The sequence below is a fragment of the Maylandia zebra genome, linkage group LG15 (genome assembly GCF_041146795.1).
Source record: "Maylandia zebra isolate NMK-2024a linkage group LG15, Mzebra_GT3a, whole genome shotgun sequence".
Classification (NCBI taxonomy): Eukaryota; Metazoa; Chordata; class Actinopteri; order Cichliformes; family Cichlidae; genus Maylandia; species Maylandia zebra.
In genome coordinates, this window is record NC_135181.1 from 27,160,834 (window position 1) to 27,167,671 (window position 6,838).

General features: G+C 42.0%; 1 long non-coding RNA gene across 1 annotated transcript; it reads left to right on the forward strand.

Annotated features, from left to right (window-relative positions):
• Positions 1-1,131: 1,131 nt before the first annotated feature.
• On the forward strand, positions 1,132-6,377 carry LOC143412698 (uncharacterized). Its single transcript, XR_013093229.1, has 3 exons — positions 1,132-1,436; positions 1,653-1,715; positions 4,284-6,377. It is a non-coding gene; the product is annotated as an uncharacterized LOC143412698 (long non-coding RNA).
• Positions 6,378-6,838: the final 461 nt, after the last annotated feature.

Below are 6,838 nucleotides of genomic sequence, written 5' to 3' on the forward strand. Positions count from 1 at the left end.
AATTCCTCTCATGTAAACAATAACGTGGCACACAGCGTGACGTGAAAAAAGGCACATACCTTTGACACTGCATGAGGAACTCTGTATTCCTCATCCACACGGAAACGCAAAAAAGGAGTTTTTAAAAAAATCTCTCCGTTTTCAGTGATTCGAAAAGTCGTTTACGTGTGGACGAAACAGCTGCGTTTTCAAAAATACCCGTGTAGGTGCGGACGTAGCGTAAAAGAGTTAGTTATTTATTTTCTTACTACCTGCAATTTATTGCAGATTACTTGTACTTGCTTAATTGTTTACTAAATGTTTGAGGTGTGAAATAAACCGCAATGGAGCAAAATATGGGTGTGTGTGGTTGGAGGATGTGTGCGTGCATGTGTGCGCGTGCACGCGCGGGGGGGGGGGGGGGAGTGGGGCGCAACATTTTTCTTGTAAAACAAAGGGGGGCGCAGCAAAAACAAGTTTGGGAACCACTGACTTAATATATTATCATGCTGTTTACAACTACGTGAATGTGCTATTGCTGTGATTTATTACTGTTACTGAAGGTCCGCGGCTCCGAACTGTAGTAAAGGGACCTCTGACTAACACGTCAGGAGCACGTCAGGTTCCGTGTCGGGCTCGTAGCCGAAAACTAGCTTTACTTTGTTGTCTGGGTCAACTTTGCTTGCGAGAGACAGAGAGAGGCGTTGAAAGGCTGCTCCAACGGAACTTATTGTTTCAGAGGAAAACAGCAACACAGCGTACAGTCGAGTCTTAATAGCTTACTTACAACTGGGCTCCTCAGGCACTCTTCTTGGCTGCAGTGGTTATTATTATATTTACATGCTTCCAGCTCCCGCTTTTGCTCGATGACAACTCGTACTTTCCCTTTTTCTCCCTCCCTCGCTCACAGACACATAACGGGTATGGCAGTCCATTCTCCCTGCAGCACGGACTACACTGCCCATGATGCTACATTCTTTAGAGCTATGCTTGTAGCATTCTGCCTATTAGCTTAGCACAACAACAACAAAAAGGCGCTCTCTCAGTCAGGAAACACGCAGAGAGAGAGCGTCACCCTGTAACCATGGCAACCGTAACGCTGCCGCCTGGAACAACAGAACATAGCTGTCAAACAAAACCAAAACAGTCCTGACCCATGACAATATGAAACAGGAAAGTACCGCTGTGCAATCCATTTATTTCAACAAAGTAACTGTATTCTAAATACCACCTTTTTAAACGGTAACTGTAACGGAATACAGTTACTCATATTTTGTATTTTAAATACGTAACGCGGTACATGTATCCCGTTACTCCCCAACACTGCCAATAACCTTATAACTCCCGTTGTGTGTGTGTGTGTGTGTGTGTGTGTGTGTGTGTGTGTACAGAGCGACAGCCAGGTTCATAATGGATATAAGGAAGTTTATTCAAAAAAAAAAAGGAGCCACATTCAGGTAAAAGTGTAAAATCAAATGATCTGTCTCTCAAGAATAATGTTGGATCAGTATTTCAATGTTTATATCTTTTATTAGATGTTCATGTGGTTTGGTTATTTCCCTTTTGGTTGAAAGTACACTGAGAGAGGACTTTTTGTTAGTGATCTTAATATAATTTTTTTCACATTAATGTAATTTTTCATCTAATTGAATCTATTTGTGTATGTTTGTCAGTCTAAAGAGGGAGAGAGGAAAGAGGGAAATGTGAGGAGAAAGTACAAGGTCAGGAAGAACCAGGTAAGAAAACAGACAGGGAACAGTGACAGGCAAAACAGAAACTGTTAAACTGACAAAGAGAAAAAAACTGATTTTACTCATACAGTCTGGAAGTTGTGTCCTCCCTATATTAAAGCTGCTATACAGAATCTGCAAAACAAACTGGGTTGAAACGTTTTTGACCCTCTTTAACAACACTCCAACATAACATTATAATTGATTGGGGAGATTAAAATTAATGATATATCCTTATGTGGTTCAGCCACAACTCTACTAAAACCTCAGCCAGTAATAGGTAGGCCAACTTTTGGACCGTCCAGTTGTCTGTATGACTGCCGCAGTACGTGCACCACATTTGCACACTATCAGAAAGTGCCAAACAGCCCTGGTGGAGTGAGGAACTGTAAAGAGAAGCAGAGCGCTCTGTTTATATTCTAAAAATGTTTTAAGCTAGCTTGTTTCAAAGATTCTGTACTGCAGCTTTAAATGTTTTCCAAAAGCACACATACACTTACCTTATCAGTGTTTCTCAAACTTTTTACAGTGTGTACCACCTGAGAAAATGTCAAGCTCTCCCAAGTACCACTATGAAGGCATCAAACTCATAAATCTTACAACACAAAATTAGTATCTGCAGTAAAGATTTTTTTTTTCATACATTGTATACATTCTACCACAGGCAAAGTTGCCTCCATTTTTATAGTTTTTTATTAATATTTTGTAATAATTTATTCTGTTTTGGGAGGAGGTTTTTTTTTATGTATCTGTATTATATTGTTTACTTTTTACTCACTATGAGCATCATTCATTATTCTCCCCCAGTAATTAAGGTTAAGAGATGTATTTTTTTTTATTCCAATCCATTCTTCTTTTGCAGCATTTAAATAACCTTTATCAGATTTGATGGTTTTGTTACAGACTTTTCAAAAAGGTGTTTTGCTTTTCTTTCACGAATGTGGGGATTCAATTGTGTTAAAATGTACAAAACAGTGATGTCATGTTTTGTGACGAGGACCCAGGCACAGAGAGACTTGATGAATTTAAGAATCTTATGATTTAATAAAGAAATCGGAAAACTTCTGATTGGTGGAGGGGTCTCACATTTTCCCTGTTCTGTTTTTCACTAGTGTTGCATATGCTGGGGTCAGTGACATGTGACCATACATACAACCTTACAGAGGCTGCACAGGTAGTCCAGTTCCTCCAGGATGGCACATGATTACGTGCTAATGGCAGGTTTATGTGCCTCCCAGCACAGTCTCAGGAGCACGAAGGAGACTCCAGGAGCGCTGCGCAGGGCTGCAGAAGGCCTTGACTCATCAGCAGGACTGGTGTCTGCTCCTCTGTGCACGGAGGAAGAGGATGAGCGCCAAAAGAGCTATGCTGGTGTGAACGCCTTACCAAACAGACTTCATGAGGGCGACATGAGTCCTCGTTCAGTATGACTGGTTTGGGGATACTGAGAATATGCAGGAAGCTCTGGAGGATGACTCGAGCGATGCCACTGAGTGGACCTCATGCTCACCTGACCAAAATCCATTAGAATACCTCTGGGACGTTATGTTTGGGCAAAGTGGACTCACCTGTAGGTGGATTGTTTTCATTTCCATCAAACGATGTGGCATCTTTCATTTGTCAGAGCACATCTGTTGTGTTTTTAATGTGTAAAGATGTCCCACTTTAAACATGCATTAGGCAATGTTTCATATATTAAACACTTTTTATTGCCAGTGTGTGAACAGAAAAAAAAAACAGAAAAAATATGTTTAGCTGTACTTCTCTGCTCTTTGCCATTAAATGGACTGAAGGAAGGAATGAAGGACTTAATCTCTTCTTTTAAGGCCGTTTTCCTTTGATTGGCAGTGCCTCTGCTTGCTCAGCAGGGGAGTGGACGTTGGGTATAGGTGAAATGAGTTCTGCTCTCCATTAAATCATCCTGATCCAAGAGTCGAAAAACCTGTAATCAACTGTTTGTGCACACACTGAGCCGAGTATTAGAAACTCGTTTAACAGGAACACCCACCATGGAATAGGAAGTGCGTGAAAGGAAGGAATAAAAGGTTCCCCTTACACGTACGTTCTCATTTTGAGCAATTATCAAAGAAGTTAATATTTTACTGTTCTCTCAGCTTCAGGCGACGCCATCCTCGCCATCTCTACAGCAGCTGCAGGTATCTCAGGGGCTCTCTCAGTAAGCCAGTTACTCTGGTTATATCTGTAAGGGGGCGTGAGGGGCCTAGCCTTGGGACCCTTAAACCCTTAATTCAGCTTTTCTCTGAGTTAAAGCATTACATCAGAGGATTTGATGTCCTGACAGTAAGCTCTGAGAAAGCTGTGCTGTGATCAGTCTGTAATCAGATTCACAGAGAGCTGTAGGCTTTAATCTCTTCCTCCAGCTGTTTCCTCACTCATACGAGCACAGAAATCATCCACAGGAAGTTTGGAAAGCTTTTCCTCAAGTGTCACATGTCTCCCCTCATCCTCAGACTGAAGTTTAATGATTTATGAAGCTGCAGAGGGACACATCCTCATCGGTAGGTTGGACATCAGCTTAATGAGGTTTCTGACTGCCTTTTCTTAATCCTTCAGATGATCCGCTGGACTCTCGTTGTTTTAAAGGCATTTGTGTCACTGGATGAAACAAAAGTTACACAACGAGGGGCAAAATTCACATGGGAAACCGACATCAGTGTCAGCATTAACTCATTGTTTAGCTGAAAGTCTTCCTCGGCAGAAAGGGGAAACCAATCCATGACCACAACCAGGTGTGTACTGTAAATATGCTGTGCTGCTTGATGGCACCTTCTTCCAAATGTAATTCAGAACAAATTAACATTTCTGTAATTTTTCACTTTTTTTTCTCTTTTTTTTTTGCTGTTGCTTTGCTGTCTGTGAAATCCATCAGCCGCTCACAGTGACATTAATTTTCTGTTTAGTAAATCCAAATATTTACAACCAAATTCTGCTGAGTCTTTAATATGTAAATTAATTTATTCTCAGATGCTGTTCTCAGATCTAGATGCGTGCTTGACCATCCAGGGGGAAAAGTTGATTCTGTTTATCTGGACCAATATTCCCTCTAAGCTGCACGCATGCGCAATCGCACACTGCTGGCATGGTCTGCGCACAGAAAATCTGCACTGCGGACACAAAAAAAAATCCAACCTGAATTGAAATCAAAATAAATACACAACAATTCATTCTGTGCTTTTTTGCTGTGTGAGTCAGTAGTGACCGGTGACTGGCTGCTCCTGCCAGTGATGCGATTCACATTTGTATTTATGCAGCTAATCAACAAGCTGTGACAGCATCCTTATGTGCCGACACCGTTGTTTTAGCTAGCAAAGCGGTGTGGCCGATGTGGAGTGAAGACATGCTAATGACAACGTGTGCAAACATTGGAGATGTGAGCAGGACAGACGGAAAAATTAAGGTGAAGTTTAAGTTCTCAGTCAGATTTGTACGGAAGAGGATTAGGGCCACTGGAAAAAAAAGAAAAAGAATTCTGACTTTAATCTCAGAATTCTGACTTTTTTCTCAGAATTCTGAGATTAAAGTCAGAATTCTGACTTTTTTCAGAAGGACTGACAGACTGAAGATCTGCTTTGTGGGCTGGACCTCTTCAGACACCAGAATGAAAGCAGAACCTGCAATATGACTCACAACACCTCTCTGAGGTTTGACTGAGTCAAAAGAGTTTGTGATCCAACTGCATGTTGGAGGCCAAAGGTCAGCTGCTGGCTGTGAGAGGTAGGTCCTTGGGTCAGTCTGAATGTGACAAACACACTGTCAGTTGCTGAGGAGTCGAGTCCTTTTTAATAACGCTTTGGCACACGAGTCCCAGATCAGTTACAGATGCTAGCCCTCGAGCAGAGAGGGTTGGTGTTCTGTGCTGTGGCTCGAATGCAGGCTGAGATCACAAGAAGACCTGCGAGCTGCTGATGTTTCATGTGTATGACGATGTGAAGAGAAGGAAGCTGAATGCAGAGGTCAGTGTGACAGAGCGACAACAGGAATGTGACATCACTTAGATGTGTTTCTAATGTGGCAGCACAGTTTTCACTTTATTGTTTCTGACTTCAGGTGGTGCTCTCCGCCTCTGCCGCCAGGCCATGTTACACCACAGTTCAAGAGGGGGGCAATGAACGTGTCACAGGTGCGACTCACCTGACTTGACTACACCTGAGTGTGTGGTCAAGTGAGTCTGAGGAGGAGGACCTGTGTCCGTCACATGTCTGCTGGGACTCTGCAGACACACAAATCTTGATGTAGGTGTAAAAACCACTGATGTTTGGAAATGCTGAGCTGGATTTGATCCAAACCTTCTGCTGTATTTATTTTTGTTTCATTCTCTATTTTCTGTAACAGAATGAAATAAATCAGGTTAAATTGTTTTCATTTGTCAGTGATGACAGTCATGCACCTGAGGGCATCATCAAACTGTTTTCATCTGAACCAAATATTTGCATAGATGTAAGATTATCTACAGCTGCTTTCAGTACCACTGATGTTAATTTAGTGTCTTTCTCTCCAGCTGATCTGAGTTAGCTTGAGTAACTACCACCAGCTGCTTTGGCCTGTTCTTTTCTGTATCACATGGTGGCGCAGTAAGTCACTGTAACTTTCATTTAATTAGAGTTTATTTCCTGTAAACAAATATTAAATGATTTCTAACCAACTGCATCAATCTGTCTGTGATTAGCCGTCCACACTGAGCTCTGACAGCTGTACAAATAGCGTTGTTCCTGAAGTCACACCTTGGTATTTTGGTAAATCCAGATTTATTTATCTCAGTCCTGCAAACGGGAAGCCGGATTTTCAGGTCATTAACTGAGGCATGAAAATGTGCGGCCTCTCCTACTTCCTGTCAAACAGCAAGTTTGTCTCCACATAGGATTCCAGGAGCTCGGGAATCTGACGGCGTATCTCTGCTTTGAATCCTCGGCTTTGTGACGACAATCACAAACCTTCAGATTCTGTTTGCTGTCTTGACCCAAAAAAAGATGGCTGCCACACAGAGGTTTCTCTATTTTGATGGGGCGAATGATCAGATTTCACAAACAAACAGAAAATCATTTATGAAGCTGATCTTTAGACCCGTTGAGGAAAAACCTGCTGCAGACACATGATCTAAGACGGCTGAG